Source organism: Sinocyclocheilus rhinocerous, unplaced genomic scaffold (genome assembly GCF_001515625.1).
Source record: "Sinocyclocheilus rhinocerous isolate Xijiao unplaced genomic scaffold, SAMN03320098_v1.1 scaffold397, whole genome shotgun sequence".
Lineage (NCBI taxonomy): Eukaryota > Metazoa > Chordata > Actinopteri > Cypriniformes > Cyprinidae > Sinocyclocheilus > Sinocyclocheilus rhinocerous.
In genome coordinates this window covers 1,352,843-1,372,654 of record NW_015663491.1, presented here as the reverse complement: position 1 = coordinate 1,372,654, position 19,812 = coordinate 1,352,843, and the positions used below count along the sequence as shown (strand labels likewise).

General features: G+C 34.9%; 1 protein-coding gene and 1 long non-coding RNA gene across 2 annotated transcripts in view; both read right to left on the bottom strand.

Moving 5' to 3' along the window:
* The window catches only part of LOC107728877 (uncharacterized), a 20,442-nt gene extending 1,824 nt beyond the window's left edge, over nucleotides 1-18,618 (bottom strand). Inside the window, exons 1-2 of the long non-coding RNA XR_001638517.1 lie at nucleotides 18,607-18,618; nucleotides 8,705-8,710 (exon numbers count right to left, since the gene is read on the bottom strand). This is a non-coding gene — a long non-coding RNA (uncharacterized LOC107728877). The remainder of the gene's footprint in view (nucleotides 1-8,704; nucleotides 8,711-18,606) is intronic.
* The window catches only part of LOC107728819 (reticulon-4 receptor-like 1), a 110,148-nt gene that overhangs the window by 53,501 nt on the left and 36,835 nt on the right, over nucleotides 1-19,812 (bottom strand). The window lies entirely within an intron of this gene.

Below are 19,812 nucleotides of genomic sequence, written 5' to 3'. Positions count from 1 at the left end.
TTATATATAATTTTTTAACATGTAAAATAATTAAGATATTACATAAATAATACATTAACATATCAAATATGCTATATATATATATATATATATATATATATCAAATATGAATATTTATATTATTATTATTATTTAATTATAATATAATATAATATAATTGTTTTTAACCATAGTTCAAATCCTGTCTCTTGCTTTCCAAACACTTCCTCTGTGCATTGTAGTTTATTCAGTATTTCATCTAATTCAATTTAATTCTTTTATTTCCCAGGTCGATCAGAGTTTGCGTGGGTGTGCACACAGATGCGTGTTTCGTGAAGTTCACAGATGAAATTTGTTTCCTAGCTATTTGTGAATAATATTGAAGCACTTTCTGCTTGAAACTTTTGCAGTGTCGCGACATATTTATCTCTGAACAAGCCGACACAGATCGTTGATTTGCATTTCAATAACTTTGGCTCACGGCGTGCTTTTAAGTACACATTAGTGGTTACTGTCAGTTCAGATGGCCCAGTCTTACATAAGTGAGCGACAAGCGACTGGACTTTCCATTATGCCGGTACAATCTGCAAACTCTCAAGACAGCTGAACTGCAATGTCAGCTCTGAGCTGACTGAACACAATGAAACAACTGCCAACTCTCCACACGCTATTACCAGCCCACACCGTGCTAATGGAACAAAGGAAACCTTTACCGTCACCCTACCGCAGTGAATGCCAACACTGTTGGACAGTAAGACCAAAGACCTAGTGGCCGTCTGATACCACAGTGACAGTGACAGGTTCCATTTAAACTAAACATAAATAATGATGAAATAAAGTGAACGTTTTAGAATGTTGAACAAAAAGTAAAAAGTAGTAGATATTATAATTAGCTTTGTAAAAAAAAATAATAAATCAGTACAAGCCTATGGTATATCCTCGAATGGAAAACAATTAATAATTTTTCATTTAAAAAATACAATAAAAAATAGACGTCTGTGGCGCATATATAAAACAAAATAAATATCAAATATTAAAATATAAAATATGCTAAATATTTATAAATAAATTATAAATATATAAAAAATAAATATATAATTCTAATTAATATATTTTATATAATTATGTCACTATATTTACATATATCTATTTCAGTTTAATTATTTCAGATAGAAAAGAATGCAAAACAGAAGCGTTTCCTCTAGTGGTTTCAGACTTTTGGACCCCGCTGTACCTCAAACACCTCTCTTCATTTCAGTGAATGTGATCTACCGAGGCTCTAAAAAGTTTTTTGGTTTTTTTTATCCAGTAGATGGTGGGTGAATGTGATCTTGAATACGGTGTCGGGGCTGCGGCAGAAGCTATCATTCCACGAAGTGCGGCAATAACTCAGTTGTGTTCAATGAGGAGAGATCAGTGGGCCTTTAAAAGACACCGCTCTTTTATGTTATATTCATGCTTGCTGTTTTTTTTTCCTCACAGGCCAGCTGTCTAAAAGCACCACTGTATAATTGATGTGTTTTTGCAGGCACAGGCTGAGCGCAGACAGCGGGCTATAAACCCCTCTCAACAACATGTTCCTCTACGCCTCCTCCTCCCAGATGGCCTCCCTCTATCTCTCCTTCTTTCCTTCTCTATCACACATGCACTCTCTTTCTCTCTCTCTATATATATACCTCTCATACATATCTCCCCCTCTCTTTCTTTCTTCCTCCCTCTTTATTTCTCTCCATGAGGACTAGAGGTTAAAGACTAAATTGGTCATCCTCAGGAGAACTGGGTGATTTGTGGCAGCATGTCTTGGTTTGAAAAAGAGACGGTAATTATGAGTACCTCACTGATAAAGGACAAAAATGTGTGTTTCACCTATAAAAAGTTCAGACAGGACTATAATGTGTGAATGAAGGTTGGAGAGAGAAAGCAAATGTGCAGTAATTGTACTACATAAGGCTGGGTGATTTATATTGAATTTTCACATCTATGTGAGGATTTATTTGGAGAAATAAAGCAACAACAGGAATACACTGGGGGAAAAAAGGGCTTTGAAACCATTTTCACTCAGAAATTGCTAGTAAATTTCACAAATAATTACAAAGAAATGGGGGTTAACCTTAAATGAAATGTGAAATTTTGATGTAGAAAATAAAACATTGAACTAATATAAAACATAAAATTTAAATATTTATATTTAAATATATGCATTTAAATATTTCCCTTTTTGTACTTTAAAATAGAAATAATTAATCCTATAATTAATTACCTGAAAAGAAAATCAACTTACTTATCTTAATTAGAAAAGCTTTTGAAATAGAAGTATTTCGACTTCTTGTTTCAGAATTTTGGATTATTATTATTATTATTATTATTTATCATGTAGTTGTTGCTGCATTTTATAAAAGTCAAAATGTTTTATCACAATGTTGGTGTTTTTAGCACTTAACATAGCTTATTGCTTTAGTATAGCACACATAACACCAGGCTTTTAAAAAAAGTATTGCATAATTATTCTTACATAATAATTCTAATTATACATAATTATTACATTAATATCTGCTGATTGGCAGGTCGGCCACCATAAGCGGATAGTAGACCTTCTTTCAAAGCAATAATCCTTTGAAATGATAATATAATACTCTATTAAAAGTAAGCAATATAGAGTCTCCTTGGCCTGTCCTACACGGTAGATTACTGTAATCTGTCCTCACACACTCTACCTGCTTCTCTTCACCTATTGGTCAGTGCGGCTGTAATGAGAGCAGGGGGCTAATGCCAGAGAATAATGTTTTTATGAGCGACAGCAGAGGTCGCAATTAATGGCTGACGAGACGAACGCCCCGCGAGACGGGAAGTCAGTCCCGACATTTTCACTCAGAAATTGCTAGTAAATTTCACAAATAATTACAAAGAAATGGGGGTTAACCTTAAATGAAATGTGAAATTTTGATGTAGAAAGACTGAAAACCTACTCTAATAATCTGTTTTATTTACAACTGTATTTAAATTTATTTATATTACAATAAAATAGTAATACGACAGGAAGTCAGTCCCGTGGGCATACAAATGGCTTCCTAATGAAGCTTGACATTGGTTATAGGTTATCAATGTGTGTGTGCATGAGACGAGAGAGAGAACAAGAGGGGAAAATTTTATGTGCTTGCAAGCACTATGAAAATTATACTTGAATTCATTGAGTCATTGGTGTAAAATGTCACATGGCATTACATTAATGTACTTCTGTCTGCACCTGCTAACTGTCCTACTCTAGTTCGAACGCTATAAATATTTATATCAGGCATGAATATTCCTCCCAAGTAATGAACTGATTAGCGTGACTGACTACATGAATATGTATAGAAATTGCTGCGGGGGGATGATATCACACAAGGTAATAGGTATCATGCCACAGGAAAAATAGGATATGAAAAATAAATGACTACTTTTTGACTTTAAGATCACAGCAAAAAGAAGCATAATGATAGTAGTATTAGTATGTATTCATACTGATCAAAACTTGTAACTTTTGAACTTTCTATTCAACAAAGAATATTGAAAATGTATCACGGTTTCTACAAAAATTCAATTCCATTCACTATTCATACTTACCAAGGCTGCATTTATCTGATAAATACAGTAATATTGTGAAATATTGTTACAATTTAAAATAACTGTCACATCAGAAATCATTCTAATATGCTGGTTCCTAAGAAACATTTATAATTATTATCAATGTTTAAAAAGCAATTTTGCTGCTTAATATTTTTGTGGAAACATGATAAGGTACGATTCAAAAGTCTAAAGTAAGATTTACATCAACAAAAAAGGAAATTAATACTTCTATTCAGCAAGGATGCATTAAATTGATCAAAATTGATCAGTAAAGACATTTAAAATGTTACAAATTATATGCTGGTAATTGAACGTTTTATTCTTAAAATAAATGTTTCCACAAAAATAGCAAATAGCAAAGTAGCAAAAACAATGAGTTAAAACTTCAAAAAACATTTAAAGCATAAAAATATTTATAAAATGTAAACATTTAAAGCATTTTAATAAAACATTTAAATAACAATAAGAAGAACCATTTTTAATAATTGAGCATCAACAATAATTGCTAATAATTGAGCACAAAATCAGCACATTAGAATGATTTCTGAAATATCATGTGACACTGAAGACAGGAGTAATTACATTTGAGCACTTATTCATGTAGAAAATACAGTATTAAAAGTTATTTTAAACTGTTATATTATTTCACAATATTACTGTTTTTACTTTTTTTTATCAAATAAAAGTCACCTTAGGGAGCATAAGCCTTTCAGAAACATACAAAATATATAAAAATTAGATCAGGGATTGCATTGTTAGATGCTGTCAATACATTTACTGTCAAAAATGTACTGTATGTGTGCTAGAACCCTACTTTATGTTCAAATACCAAACAATACTAATTAGATCCTGTTGTAATATGTTGTATGTAATGTTGAGGACCTCAGATGATGCCAACCCTGAAACAACTTACAGAACTACCAAATTTTGCTATAAGTTTGATTGCATCATAGAATAATTGCTGTTAATAGTGTTCATCGTCTGTTTGATTACGTCTTTAATTGATTTTTCCGTACATTTCTGCCATATGTACATTAACTGACAGTCACCACTGATAAGCTACCACTAAATATTGCAGAAACTTAATTTGCTGTAAAGTTGCATTGCAACGATTTGTATCGTGAAAAGCACTATACAAATAAACTTGAATTGAATTGAAAACTGAGATTTCTTTCCTCCCACTGTTTTATTTTCCACTCTATTTGCTGTAATCTGGGATTCCAGTTCCTTTCTTCCATATCTCTACACCACACCATCCCTAATATTTTAATGGCTTTGTCTTGGATTTTCAATCCAAAATTAAATTTGGGTTCCGTCCAATTTAAGTATAAAATCTCACTTTTACTTTTATTGATTTTCATACCAGTCGCCAATGTAAAAAGCTCACATAACTGTAATGCTCTTTCTACTGAATGGTTATTCGAAAGTAACAGGGTGATATCGTCCATATAAAGTGACAATTTTGCTTCCTTACCTAAGCTCCCTGGTATTAATAATCCTTTTAATTCAGCACTCTGCCTAATAGCTTGGGCTAATGGTTCTATGGCTAATACAAAGAGTAAAGGAGATAAACCACATCCCTGTCTCACTCCTGAACGGACAGTAACAGGTGGTGTTAGATGGCCATTCACCAATATGCAACTCTGGCATCCAGTGTATAATAAATTGATCCATCTAAGAATTGATTCCCCAAAACCATAACTCTGTAACATTTTACGTAAGAAAATGTGATCTATGCTATCGAAAGCCTTTTCTAAGTCTAATCCCACAACACATAAAGGTAATTTTCGATCCTGTGTGTAAAGGAACGTATCTCTTATTAAAGACAAATTCTGATGTAAGGATCTACCTTTTACCCCGCATGTTTGTTCCTTCCCGATTAAACTTTCCATACTGGGTTGGAGTCTAAAAAAAATCGCTTTTGACAATATCTTCACATCAGTGCCCAGTAAGGACAAAGGGCGCCAATTCTTTAGATCAGATTTATCTCCCTTTTTGAATAACAAAGTGACAATACCCTCTCTCAATGTTGGGGGAAGTACACCTAGACTAAAACTTTCTTTAAACATTTTCAGCATTGTCTCACTTAACTCCTCCCAAAATTTTTCATAAAATTCTTTAGGCAGGCCTTCTACACCTGGACTTTTATTACTTTTCATACTCTTTAATGCTTTTGTAAGGTCGTTAATCGTGAACTCTTTATCCATCGCAGTTGAAAAATTTTGTTCAACAACACTTTTAAAAAGGAAATCACCCATAACTCTCTCATCTTTTTTCTTTTCAGAGTAAAGGTTTTGATAAAATGAGTTCATCGTCTGTTTGATTACGTCTTTAATTGATTTTTCCGTACATTTCTGCCATATGTACATTAACTGACAGTCACCACTGATAAGCTACCACTAAATATTGTAGAAACTTAATTTGCTGTAAAGTTGCTTTGCAACGATTTGTATCGTGAAAAGCACTATACAAATAAACTTGAATTGAACTGAATTTAATTGTAATATTAGACATAAACCAGCAGAACGAGATGAACCCTGAAGAACCAAAATATCCTAATGTTAGCACAGTGCTGGTGAGCTTCTCACTTTAGTACCTGAGATGAGAGCTGCTGGATTAATATCTCTCTCCTGTTGGCCATTTCACACCAGAATGCTTTCACAGCAAAGCTCGGGGACATGGGGAAAAAAGCAGCTGAGAAGGAGTTACACATACAAGCAGTGCACACAGAAGAGCATGAATTAGCAAAAAAACTCCTTGTGTTTCAGAGAATAAAGAAAATATGAAGTCGAAATGACATGAGGGTGAGTAAAGATGACAGTATTTTTACTTGTGAGTGAATTATTCTTTTACGCGTTGGCATGTTGATAAAACCCACATAAATGAAAAGTCAGTGCTGTCAGTCCTGATCAGATTCATGCTGGAAATTCCAGGTTTTGCTGGTCTAGATGGTTGATTATCTGGACTAAGTGGTTTTCAGCTGACAGACCATTTTGGTCAAGTTGGTTTGGTTTGCAACAAATGAGCTACCAAAACCAGCCTGACCACCTTACACCGTTATGACCTTTTTTCTTTTTTTTTGCCAAACAGGGATCCAGATCCTCTAAGGACAGGGAGTGAAAAAGTGAAAGAAAATGAGGTGGCTTTTCTTTCTCTGTCAGAACTGTAATTAGAAAAGCCGATGTGACCGGCACTCTGAACCGAGGATCAGAGGACGGAAAGAGAGAAAAACAGCACATGAAAAGAAGAAAAGGATGAACAAAGGCAGGAACAGAACACAACAGAATGAGATGGACACCGGAACAGTTTAAAGGGGAATAGACGAGGTACAAGAAAGGTGTTACAGAGGAGGCTCCCGTACCGCCTCCTCCGCACCACCAGAGGGAGCTGTCCCCAGAGTATTAGCGATCTTCCATTCGGACTCCATTTCCCATCATCCCTCTTACCTGGGACTGATTACGAGGTGGCTTTTCTTTCTCTGTCACAACTGTAATTAGAAAAGCCGATGTGACCGGCACTCTGAACCAAGTATCAGAGGACAGAAAGAGAAAAAAAAAGCACATGAAAAGGAAGAACAAAGGCAGGAACAGAACACAACAGAGTGAGATGGACACCGGAACAGTTTAAAAAGGAAGAGACGAGGTGTGTGTGTGTGTGTGTGTGTGAACTGAGGGGGATATTTGAGAGACATGAGAAATGCGCTCGTAAGCTGTTTATAAAGGTCTTCAGACAGAGAACCACGTCTCACTAAAGCAAGGACATGTGCCAAAGAGAAACACTTTTCACTCTCATGCTTAAAGAGGAAGATGCCCTTCAGAATCCTGGAATTTATTAACCACACACACACATTCATGCATAGACACCAGACTATCTGAACAAAATAACCTGCATGTTCACTCAAAAACTGAGGTGCATAGACTCAGATCAATGAGGCCTACGATATTTAGTCATAATATAGCATAAGACAATTATACACAATTTTTGTAGGTTGTGTAAAAAGGTGGGAGGGAAAAAAATCCCCCAAAAAAGTACAAAAAAAAGTTTTTATTTATTTATTTTTTTCCCCTGGGAAGTTGTTATACCCTCTGTAAGCATGTTCAGGAAAAAGAAAATCCTCTCTGTATCAAAAGGACCAGAACACAGCATGACAGTTAAGTCATTTTTCTGTACAGTAGTAGTTTAAGTAGCTTTATACGAAACAATGATTAAATGTAGAAAAAAATACAAATATATTTTATGCTTATTATTAAATTTTTTTAATTATTAGGTTATTTGGTTTAAATGTATATTTTATCTAATTTGTTAAAAATATTAGTCAGACTAGGTTTGCGAAAATTTTCAAAAATGATTAGATTTTTGCTTGTTTGTTTAGTAGTACTTTAACAGACTTTAATGCTGCCTTCACGTGATATTGAAATTATTGTAAATACAAGTTTCCTAATCAGAAATTGGATGTGAACGGCCTCTCAAGTCGTATTTACTACTGGGAAACAATAATAATTTTGATACCCGAGTTTCTGAGTTGGACGGGACATAAACTTTAAACATGGTGGAGGGGACAACCATTGCTGCTGTCAATGCTATTCTTTATTAGTTATTTCCATAACAACTACATCACTTTGTCGCTAAAGTAGTGTTTATAGGCTATATATGAACAATCATTTGAAGCATATTGTATGTTTTATAAACATTGAAATAAGCATGTATTTCACCGAAATTCCAGAATTGTCAGCAAGCTGACTATCTAGCGCGGTGCAAGTTTATGTAGTTGTCGACCAATGGGATGCTACATTTTATTCTTCCTGATAACAAAGCACTTGAATGCGACAAGTTCGCAATCACGACTTCACAAGTGGGTAATAGGAAATTTGCGATAGCACGTGAAGGCAGCATAATTAGCTACTGTTATATTTGGGGGGAAGAAGTGTGGGATTATAATAATTTTTATTTGAAAGTACTTCACTTGGTAATTGAACGCATAATTAAATCAGCCAAAATATTTAATAAAGAAAACACATGGGATGTGTGATATGTACAACTTAATGAGTGGAAATATGAGTCACTTTCTGTTGAGTTTCTGAGATTTCACATGTGTTTGGTCGTACATATTACCAGTGACCTCAGGCTATATTAAATCTCAACAGTAGTTAAAAACTTATGGATTTAGAGTGAATCACCATCACAAGCACTGGATCAGTCAGAGAGCCTCTGGGAATGTTGCTCTGTGAGACTTTATTAGAGCAGCGAGGAGTTTTTCATTGCGTCCACAGGAATAGTTGCCTCCACAGTGTCACACACACCTTCTAAAAATATACACTTGCAAGTTCACTTCTGTCATTCTCTCTCTCTGTTCCCCCACAGACACACATACACACACACACACACACTAATCCGTGTGATTGAAGAGCTCTCAGAAAGGTAATTAAATTTGCCAATGATCCGCTGTGCTGGGTACACAAGCCTGCGTTCTGTGGAGGGGAACAGCGGAGCAGGACCTCAATAATAGCGGCAAGCTCATTCATCAGCGCAAGCAGAAGATTCCCTCATATTTCACTACGGCTTTTTAAGACACTGCACGAGGCTGATCTATGTGGCCTACACGCATAGAGAGTGCAGGGTTTACTCGGCAACAACAGACCCTCGGCGTACATTGACATAGCGGTTAGCAAACAGTTGTACTTGTTTGTTTTGTGTGTCTGTGTGCAGGATTTATGCTTTTGGAATCGTCTGTGAATATCAGCTGCTCAGCTCACCAAAAGTACAGATGCTACGATAACTTAGCTACATTTTACAGTAGCGTCATATTAACTAAACTGTTTTCATAGTAACTTAGCTATTACAGCAACAAACTACGTTTCTAGACAATTAGCAGGTTAGCTTAAAAAGCTATTGTTTTTGTCACATTTATGAGTGCTGGGTTTACCATGCGCTTACATTTTCTCACTATAAGTAAAGATGCTAGGCTAACTTAGCTACATTTTACAGTAGCATAATATTAGCTTTTTTAAACTTAGTAACTTTTCTAGTAAACTAATTTTCTAGACAATTAGCAGGGTAGGTTAAAATGCTATTGGTTTTTGTCACATTTAAACCAGCCTACAGTGGTTTGTTGGTCTTAACAAGTTTAAGAGATTCTCCCAGCCTGGCTCAGTTGGTTTTGCTAGCCTGCTAAAGGCCTGCTCACACCTAGATAAATGTTCAGTTGAAAAATCTGGTGTGATAAACATAATTTGAATGATGTTCAAATTATCAAACAGATCAACCTGACTAGACTAGGAGACCCAAATAAGACCAGAAAACCATCTTAGGCTGGGTTAAGCGGTTTTCCTATGCATAGAGTATTGAGTTTACATCGACCTGTAATCATTAACAATATTTATTTTTGGGAATTCTGCTTCATTTTAGTGATTCGATTCATTTGGGTTTTTCATGTAAATGAACCCGCTCAAAAACAATCTGCTAAACAATTTTCCATTATGTTTTCAACCATATTTTAGTTCAACTACCTTATTTTGAGTAGCATGTTGTCTTTAGAGTTTCAACTTCCACATCATTTTATACGTTTAGGTGAATTTTAGCAATGTGGTGTTAATGATGACACAATTGTCCCTATATAATGTTGAACTCCATGCTTACAGAAAACTAATTTGTCATTTAGTCTTTATCTAAAATGACAATTTTAAATATTTTGTTGTCATATTTGTTGTAGCTCGGCCCATCTCCTTAACCACTACACAATACCACCCATTCATCTGTTCGCTGAGTAATTCTGGTCATTATTGTAAAACTAATAGCATGTGTTTAGGGTTACAGATAATGTGCGTGGCCTCTATGCATTTGTGTCTTATTTTGTGTGAGGATGGTGTCACTAGCCACTGCTGCCTGGTCTCTAATAGATCGGCCCATTTAGCATTTATTAGCATGCATTAGCATTCATTAGCTCCATTTCCAACACCGATGGCAGTGACGGGAACTGCATCTAACAAGCCTTTATTCCAATGAGAGTGCAGGGTAAATAGATAATTGATTTTGAAAAAGCCTTTTCGACAAATCGTAGCAATAAATGAACTCTGAGTGAATTGGGCAGGTTGGAAAGGTGCATAATGGGCTGGGGGAAAGAGGAAGATTGAGAGATTTGATTTTTTGGCGGAGCTCATTAGGATAATTTGGTTAAAGCTTAGCCAGATGAGGAAAGCACAAAGCTTAAAAATGCTCTTACAGTTCTTTCTCTTTCTTTCTCTTCTTGGAATCGCTTATGTAATTTGGAGCCATGGTGCTGTTTATAGGAAGGTGCTGCCAAGTGTCTGTTTGAATATTTGTGTATGAGAGATCAGGACGCTGTCTGTTCTTATAAAGAACTGCCTCTGAAATAACAAAAACTGTTTTCTTCACTCTCTTCTCTAATGCAAATATTGATATTTAAATTTTCTTCTCAGTAAACACAATTCTTATTAACTTTAGGTCATTCATAATATCAAACCAACAGCTTGTATACATTGTACATTGTAAGCAATTGTACTAATTTTCACCATGTTTTAGAGCAAGTTTTTTTTTTTTTTTACCACATTTGCATATATTTATATTTATTTTGTCATTTTATGTTTGTTTTTTTTTATACATTGTAAGCAAGTGTAAAACTTGCCAATATTTTGCAAATATTTTGGTAAATCAAATTTATTTAGTAGAGATGCATTATACACTGGTACTATACCAGTTATATTGATTTATTTATTTATTAATTTGAAAATAAAGATGTTTTTCATATTGTTTTATTCTGCATGCTATTTGTTCTATTTTTACATTTAGTTATTTTTTATTTTATTTTATTTTATTTTATTTTATTTTATTTTATTTTATTTTATTTTATTTTATTTTATTTTATTTTATTTTATTTTATTTTATTTTATTTTATTTTATTTTATTTTATTTTATTTTATTTTATTTTATTTTATTTTATTTTTTGTTTTGTTTTGTTTTGTTTTGTTTTGTTCATTGTGAGCAAGTGTCCCATCGGTGCCATATCAGTTAGTGGTATTTATTTACTCATAAAAATATATTTTTTATATTTCTTAATTTCATTTTATTTTATTATTTTTAAGTGTACTACTTTTTACACTATGGCTTCAACCAAAATATGTTTCATGTTTGGTAGAAATGCACAATATATCAGTACCATATCAGTTATTGGCAGGTATTTGTTTACTTTTTTTAAACTTATACATTTTGTATATTTTTTATGTCTTAATTTTGCATGCCCGTTTCTATTTTATTTTATTATTATTATTTTTTTTTTTTTTATTGGTTAATTTCCATTACATTAATGATCAGTATCTGATTTAATATCTGTTTAATATGGGTGGTCTTTGGAATACACGACCAGCAATTAAGTAAAAGTACTAATAAAGCAAATAAGGTTTAAGTTGAGTGTGAATTTGGAGCTTCACAGGACCACCAACACAAGGTTAAGTGAATGGTGCACTTGAGTGTGGGAGACAAAAGATTTTTTATCATATTTATTATCAAAATTTGCACTCATGTTTATATAAGACTCACTAGTGTGGCGTGGGCACTAAAGCCCTTTCACAACTCATGATTTGGACAATTCGGTGTCATGATCCAAACACGACACTTCCTGCAAGTGCATTAACAGATTGGAAGGTGCAAAGATGTGAGTGGATCTCATGAAACACATCTGAGTCACAGCAGAAAGAGAAGACGGAGAGATCCATCTCTTTATTAGATTACAATTACATGAAATTGCGAGTGCTCTGTTCTAAACAGCAGATACAAGAAGCGAACGCGTCCAAATGAACAAAACGCTCACGCAGAGTGAGCTGAATGATAAATGATAGCGAAACAAAGAACAAGTCATATCCTAGGGGGGTCATGTAACAACAGAAAAACGTCACTTCGGCTAGCGTTTCGCAATTGATTGACTGTCATCCGCGCTCGTCTCTCCCCAAAAAGTGCCAAACTGGGAAAGAAAGCGTGACTTGAAATGACTTCAATAGCTTTTGTCAAATCAACGCCTCGATCGGTATGATGAGTCACGCAAAGGGAAAAGCGATAAATACTGGGCCTGACTAGAGAAGTGACAGTGGGTTGGCAAATTTTAGGCCATTGCATTCACCCTTTCCTCCGTTTTATTCTTCCCTTGTCTTGTTAAAGTGAGCACAATAGAGTTTCCTGCCTCCCTCCCACTTTCTCGGCTCTATGAATATCTCTGCGCTCCATCTCTCTTTGCAATCTTGGCGTAATTCAGACATAACAAATGCCAGCTTGTTCTCTTTCATAACTTCCTTGTCTCTCACTTCTCTATTATGCTGTCACTTCGTTTTATTTGACTGTCGACGTCAGTTTCTGCCTGTTTGCATTTATATTTTTGTGTGCAGATGAACCTGATAGCCCATCCGGATGAAGCGACACAAAGCAAAGATGACATTGATTTAACTGCTAGCGATACTCGTGCAGTGAAACTTGTGTTACTGAATTACATGCACACTAGGTCGTCGTGTCCCTATACGCTGATTAACTTACTTTAATTAGAATTATAATCAAAGCACTTGTGCATGAAACACAAGCTCAGTTTCTGGATTCAGAGTAATGGCCAGATATTGATCTGTCATCGTACACATCATATTGACGGTGGAGAACAATGTACAGGATTATTGATGTGATGTATTTTTTCAACTTCGTTTTATTTGACTGTCGACGTCAGTTTCTGCCTGTTTGCATTTATATTTTTGTGTGCAGATGAACCTGATAGCCCATCCGGATGAAGCGACACAAAGCAAAGATGACATTGATTTAACTGCTAGCGATACTCGTGCAGTGAAACTTGTGTTACTGAATTACATGCACACTAGGTCGTCGTGTCCCTATACGCTGATTAACTTACTTTAATTAGAATTATAATCAAAGCACTTGTGCATGAAACACAAGCTCAATTTCTGGATTCAGAGTAATGGCCAGATATTGATCTGTCATCGTACACATCATATTGACGGTGGAGAACAATGTACAGGATTACTGATGTGATGTATTTTTTCAAGTAGTGGAATTAAAGACTTAAAAAGCAACAGTTCACACGAAAATAAATATTTAATTCATATAGTTCCAAACCCATATGACTTACCATATTCTATGTGTACACTATTAGTCAAAGGTTTGGAATATTATTTATTTATTTATTTATGCATGCATGCTCACCAAGGCTGCATTTTATTTGATAAAAAAATACAGGAAACAGTAATATTGCCAAATATTATTACAATTTAAAATAACTATTTTCTATTTTAAATATATTTTCAAATGTAATTTATCTCTGTGATGCAAAGCTGAATTTTCAGCACCATTATTCCAGTCTTCAGTGTCACATGATCCTTCAGAAATCATTATAATATGCTGATTTGTTGTTCAAGAAACATTTCTTATGATTATTATCAATATTAAAAACAGTTGTGCTGCTTTTTGTGGAAACCATGATACTTTCTCTTTTATCTTTGATGAACAGAAAGTTCAAATGAACAAAATATTTCAAATGGAAATTTGCTGTAACATTATAAATCTCTTTCTTTCTTTCTTTCTTTTATTTTTTGTTACTTACCCTAACCTTTTGAATGGTAGGGTACATGGTTTTCACAAAATATTAAGCATATTAAACTCATGTATCATGAAAACTCTAGTAATATTTGCTGAAAATTTAGTTTTGCTATCACAGCATTTTAGCAAATATATTCAAATAGTAAACAGTTATTTTAACTTGTAATAACATTTCACAGTATTGATATTTGATCATATTTGAAATAAATGAAGCCTTGGTAACCATAAGTCTTTTTTCAAAATGTAATCATTCCAAACTTCTGGCCGGTAGTGTACGTCCTTTTCCTATAAATGAGTGTCACGTTTCTGATTGCTGCCGCATCCTAGAAACCCGTGACATGTTCTCTGCAAGCATAAGCCACAAAACCACAAAACAAATGCACATACGGAAAACATCATAAACAGAAGTTTACTCGCGCATCAAGCTGACAAGCGAACCATCCCGCTGGGACTGAGGTCAAATAAAGCACAGGCTATATAAAGCTTCGCTAAACACTGCTGTCAATCAAAAGCTTTAAAAAAGAGAGAGCATATGTGAGGAGGAATCCGTTAGTGGGGTTTTATTTGCTAACAAAACTGTTTTTGAAATAATATTTTAAGTAAACGAATCATTCCATATACTTACTCATATTTTTTGTTCACTCCATTATTTGCAATATTTACTGTAGTTAATTTGTTTCTGTCAAGAAATATGTTTTTTTTAAAGAATCGTTTGAGTGAAAGATTTAGTGAATCACTCGAAGGCTATCATTTGTCATTACCAACTGGTGATGAACAAATCTGAATGAATCTTTTTGGTGAACAGATTTAAAAGATTAATTCATGAATCAAATGGCATCCACGTGTGTGTGTGTGTGTGCATACATTTGTATAATGACAATGGTATGACATAGGTATTACAAGGAGAAGTTGACTTTTCAGGACATTACCCCATGTCCCCACTTTTCAAAACGCTTATAAATCACACAGAATGGAGTGTATTGAAAGTCTGAAATAGCACAAAGTTTCCTGTGAGGGGTAGGTTTAGGGGTAGGGTTGGTGTAGGGCAATAGCACATACAGTTTGTACAGTATAAAAACCATTACGCCTATGGGATGTCCCCACTTTTCAGAAAAACAAACCTGTGTGTGTGTGTGTGTCCTTGAGTCAAGCTGGTTGGAGGAGAAGATCAAACATGTTAGGATTAGTGGACATCCTAACATGCTGATCTCAGCGCTTGTTCATCACATCCTGGCCACAACAGCGTCCAAACACATCCGTCACACACCGTACCTTTATCTTTAACACTCATGAACACACTCCCTCAGCTCCTGGAACTAGTACACACTCGCTTTCTGACACAAACAAACAAATCCATGACGGTTTGGACATCTGCCATGACGTCCTCAGTGTTTGCATATGTGATCTCATTCCACAGAATTTCATTGTAGTGGTTGAATGTGAACAATATAAGCAAGATTCAGATTATATAATGTGAACAATACAATCAAGATTCGGATTATAATCAATAAACATGCTTGAAATGGATTGAAAGCAAATATATCGTGACATTTTCTTTTTAAATTATGACCATCTCCAACATTTTACTCACATTTGGCACTTGGTAAGTGTTCATTTCGGACTCTGTATGCAAATGTGTGATGCATGGTTTTCAATGTACTATAAGTGGGTCACTGTCTGTCTCTATCCACACTGTGGCAAACAGAGGGAGCCGTGTTGTCATTTCCAAGAGTAATTTCATGCATTTCCAAATGTATTTATTTGGATGAGAATGATTTAATTTATTCATTTATTTAATACCATTCTCAAGCGTAAATTCAAAAGTGCAGCTTGTTTATTGCATGTGGAAGTGGGATAAACACAGTAGAGCAGGTTCTGTCGAACTCGTGCAGTATTTAATCTATTCATTTCTGTTCCTGTTAGAGCCCTGGATAGCAGCCACCCTTCGTCAGGAGCGGGTGCGAAGAAGACTCTTCCGCTGAAGAAGCTGGAATATGAGAAGCTGCAGTGGCCCAGATTAGACATGGAACAGGAGATGATGCTCAACAGCCACATAATGAGCTCCCTTTGGAGGATGAACGTAGGGATGCATGTCGGCAATCACCTCTGAGACGTCTGCTTTTGTGTGGGGGTCAAAACATTTCAGCGTTTTTGGAGATCAAGCCCCACGTTCAAGGGATGGTTCAACCAAAAATGGAAATTCTGGCATTACTTATGCATGCATTTCTTCCTACTGACTTCCATTTTACAATCTTAATAATAAAGGCTCCAAAAGGAACCAATTTTAGTTCGCCCAAAGAACCTTTCAGAGAACCATTCTTAAAAGAACCATGTTTTTCTTAGGATGAAGAATATTTTAATGTTCTTCGAGAAGAGCATTTTTCCAATATTGTGGAATGGAAAGGTTCCATGGATGTTGAAGGTTCTTCATTGAACCATCAATGCCAAAAAGAACCTTTGTTTTTTAAGAGTGTAGAGACAAAACTGGTTTGGAATGACATGACATCATCATCTCTTTAAAAGCATTACTTAGCAACTGTTACCACAGAAACTGTGTTGCTTACAAATCTTCTATTATTTACTACTCATTGCTATTCATTCGTTCTCATAGGATGTTCCATAAAGCCTGTCTTAATAAGCTACAGTTACCAAGGGGCGGAGTTTATTGAAGCGTCATTTGCAGAGTTGTACTTCGTTTTTTACGCGTACGCGAGCATCCGTTTACAGTGCATGTGACGCTAATTTTGTCACTAGAATAGTATGCACGTACTGTATGCTTACAACCTGATTTTTCTAACCAAGCGTACTTTGTATGCCCAAGTCGCACACGCGCATTGAGTTTATCGCAAATCACCAAGGTGGCAACACTGGCCCAAGCCATTGTATCTCAGTAGAAAATGAAACTAAAGAGGCGGAACAAAAACAGCAGCAAAATACCGGAGTCTGAAATAATAAAAACAGACGCCCACATCGACAAGCGTGAGAGAGCGAGTTAGATAGTCGCAACTTTAGTTTAACTACAGTACAAAGACATATTTATCGGTCATAACTTGCGCGCATGAGCACACGTGTCGACCGCCTGCATTTGAGCACACTATCTAATAAAGTATACTTTGAAAGACTACGTCTTCGACTATACACTTACGCTAATGTGCGCTTTCAAAAACGTAGCATAGTTTGGGCCTTAAACAGTAGACGAAGTAGGAGACAATCAAAGACGTGTTTTACTGTATTGACAGCAGTTCTTTAGTACTTCACTAAATTTGTCTTTCTTTGCATTGTAGTCATTTTTGGCACAAGAAATAATGGAGGGGATGGATATCAGGAAGTGTTGCCAGCTGGATTTGAACTCATGTCACCCATATGAGCACCACAGCTTGATGCAATGGAAAATATGAGCACAGGACAACGTAAGTACTTTAAGGAATAGTTCACCCAAAATAAAAAATTATGTCATTTATGTGCACCCTAGTGTTTCTTTTGTGAATTTATAAAAATAAAAAAAAAACATAAAAGTGATCCATATTGCCCTAAATAATGCTGCTTGTGTTCTGCAGAATAAAGAGTAAATCATGACAGATATTCATTAATGAGTGAACTATCCCTTTAAGAGCTTTTGTTTATTCCTCTCATAATAATGCACCTTCATCAATTGTCGAGTTAGCTTGAGAGCCATTTTTCATTTTAATGTGTTTTCCAACAGCACACACAACAAGTCCCAAAAATTGGACAGATTTTCATTTCTGAGTGAATTATCCCTTTAAGAGCTTTTGTTTATTCCTCTCATAATAATGCACCTTCATCAATTGTCGAGTTAGCTTGAGAGCCATTTTTCATTTTAATGTGTTTCCAACAGCACACACAACAAGTCCCAAAAATTGAAACAAGCTTCAATTATGTCAAGAACCCGTTTGGAGGCTTTGGCTTGTTATACAAGCTTTGCAGAATGAGATACTGCCCATATTATGCAGCTGATTTAGCCCTCTGTTGTCCAGTACCTCTGTTATCTTCCTCTCTGAGCGCATAGCTCTCTTTTTTTGCTGTTCTTACTGCGAAACCCACATTAGGATGAGATAAACACACAGCAGTGGAAGCGTCTACACATCAGTCCAATGCAAACGACTCAATAGACGCACTTTGCGGCCAGAGGACGTGTTTACAGAAGCTAAGCCCCTATTAAACAACATCTGTTCAAGAGACACGGACTCTTCCGCCCTTAGTAAGCAGCATGTGACGTTCTTTCATAAGAGCGCTGGCAACTCCCATAATCCATTGCTTGGGTCCTGGCACTGGGCTTTAGAAATTTGCAGATGAAGCAGCAAACACACAGTATGTGTCCAGTTCTAATGGCTTTTAAGTAAAAAAAAATAATAATAACTTTCTCCTTTAAAATTTCCTTTTCTCCTCTTTTCCAGACACTGTTTTTCTCAGAAACGGACAGAAGTAGGTCACGCCGTGAGCATAAGAGGCTAGCTTTAGCAGACCTCAGCTGCAAGCTAAATGCACCTGTCCAGTCCTTCACCTCACAATCTCACCTGTCTCTTACAACAACTGTTTAAATGCCAGCAGACGCCGCAGCGGAGCTAAAGGCAAGTTATAATTGCATTTCATGTCCAAATTAGAGAAAGAGAGTCAGGCCTATCATACATTTAATATATATTTTGTAATTTGATTAGTCATTTATATAAAAAAAACATTGTAAATGGAAATGACACAAATTAAACAAAAATAAAAAAAATGTTTAAAATACTGCTTTATCTGCTCACCATTGTTTCACGCACACAATTTTATATAGGCCTATATATAATTTTTTTATTTTTATTTTTATTTATTCATTTTTTTATTTATAGCAATTATTCCAAGCTGGTAGCACAAATACATGTAATTACATACTGACATTATGTAATAAATAAATCATTTTAAAAATAAATGAATTGTTTTAAATGATATTTTAATCTGCTCTCCATTCTGTCAACCTATTCATTCATTCATTAAATTCCCTACTCTGTTTGAAAATGTATACCATTTTTTTACACCAGTAATACCATGCTGGTATTGCACAGATGAATTAATTTAATAATTACAGTACACACAAATAAATAAAGAAATAAATACATACATAAATCCTTTATAATATTATTTTATTTGGTTGTCTAGTCTGTTTCAAACTATTTAGTAGTAGTAGTAGTGGCACAATTCCCTACTATATTTAAAAAACATATACCTATTATTTATACCAATAATACCAAGCTAGTATTTGTACAGATTAATTTAATTTTATAATGACATTACGTAGTAAATATATATATATATATATATATTTTAATAAAGTAACAACTTTTAGAGCACCATTTTATATGCTTGCCATTGTTTAAAGCTATTTTTTCTTTTTGGTTAGCACAGTTCCCTATATTCCCTATTATTTTATTTTATAGTGACATTATGTGGCTTTATGAGAATGGAGAGTAAATTAAAGTTGCACAAGGTCCTTAATGGTGCTCTCACTCCCTAGTCTCTCATTGACTAGTGTTTCCACTCTTCCGATCTCTTCTCCTCCTCCTCTAGATCTCGATTTGTTATCTTCCTCTTTGTCTCAGTGGTTATTTTCTGTGTTTTTCCTCCACC